Source organism: Eriocheir sinensis, chromosome 3, assembly GCF_024679095.1.
Source record: "Eriocheir sinensis breed Jianghai 21 chromosome 3, ASM2467909v1, whole genome shotgun sequence".
Lineage (NCBI taxonomy): Eukaryota > Metazoa > Arthropoda > Malacostraca > Decapoda > Varunidae > Eriocheir > Eriocheir sinensis.
In genome coordinates, this window is record NC_066511.1 from 13,942,202 (window position 1) to 13,943,444 (window position 1,243).

The 1,243-nt window shown below is 47.6% G+C and overlaps 1 long non-coding RNA gene across 2 annotated transcripts in view; it reads right to left on the bottom strand.

Annotated features, from left to right (window-relative positions):
* Nucleotides 1–218: 218 nt before the first annotated feature.
* LOC127003395 (uncharacterized) overlaps nt 219–1,243 on the bottom strand; it is a 1,829-nt gene continuing 804 nt past the window's right edge. The window contains exons 2-3 of one of the 2 annotated variants that reach the window (XR_007757060.1): nt 1,127–1,243; nt 219–1,015 (exon numbers count right to left, since the gene is read on the bottom strand). The exon at nt 1,127–1,243 is cut by the window's right edge and continues 282 nt beyond it. This is a non-coding gene — a long non-coding RNA (uncharacterized LOC127003395). Of the gene's footprint in view, nt 1,016–1,075 lie in introns of both variants that reach the window. The other variant, XR_007757061.1, reaches the window with a different exon arrangement.

Here is a 1,243-nt window from a genome sequence, read left to right on the forward strand (position 1 = left end):
TGTAATTTTGCGGTGGAAGGGGAAAGAATCGTTATCAGAAGACCAGGGGAGAGAGGGCAATAGCAGGGTTGAAGAGGAGGAGGAGGAGGAGGTAGGGGAGTGGAAAAGGAGGGGAATGGGAAAACGAGGGAGGGAAAGACATGGCAGGGTTAGAGAGAAGTGACAGGATTGGAGGAAAGAGAGAAGGAATCGAGTATAGGGAAGGAAGAGAGAGAGAGAGAGAGAGAGAGAGAGAGAGAGAGAGAGAGAGAGAGAGAGAGAGAGAGAGGAAGGAAATAGGAGAGAAAGACAGAAGTACAAGATTATAGAGAAAGGTTCCGGAAAAGAAAGAGGAAAGGAAAGGAAAGGGAATTGGAGAACGAGGGAGAGAAAGACACTGCAAGATTAGAGAGAGAAGGAGAATTGGTGGGAATGGAAGAAGCAGAAGCAGAAGAGAAAGAATCAAAAAAAGGGGAAGGAAGGAACGGAGGATAGGAGAGGAGAAAATAATATTGAGTAAAGGAGAAAGAAAGGAAATGAGAGAGAGAGAGAGAGAGAGAGAGAGAGAGAGAGAGAGAGAGAGAGAGAGAGAGAGAGAGAGAGAGAGAGAGAGAAGAACCTAAAAAAAGATAACGAAGGAAAGGAACGAAGGATAGGAGAAAGAAGAAGCGAGCATTGCAGACGAGAGGCGGGCATGGCAGGGCAGGGCAAGGAGGTGTCGGGCCCGGAATGCTAATAAGTCAGGGAGCAAAAAGCGTCGGCGTGATGAGGTCTTCGAGTGGCGGGGTAATGCAAGGGGTTGGCCTCGTAATGATAGCGAGCCGCGCCGAAGAAAGCGATCGCTGCGTTCAATGTGATGGCGTGCAAACTTTTTACACGCCCGGAATAGCTCGAGTTTATTGTTCCCTTCCCTCCTCTACCTTACCTCGCCTTGTGTACCTGAGTTTGACTTGGCTTGACTCGCTATCCCTTCGCACTTACTGACCTACCTTTACTTCCTTTTCATCTTGCCTTACCTTAATTTACCTTCTCTTACCTCGCCCTATGTGCCTGAGCTTGACTTGGCTTGACTCACTATCCCTTCCCACTTACTGACCTTCCTTTACTTTCTTTTCATCTTGCCTTACCTTAATTTACCTTCTCTCACCTCGCCCTATGTGTCTGGGCTTGACTTGGCTTGACTCACTATCCCTTCGCACTTACTGACCTTACCTTTCCTTTCCCACCCTCTTTCATTATTCCCTTTTCTTTTCCAGTCTTTTTC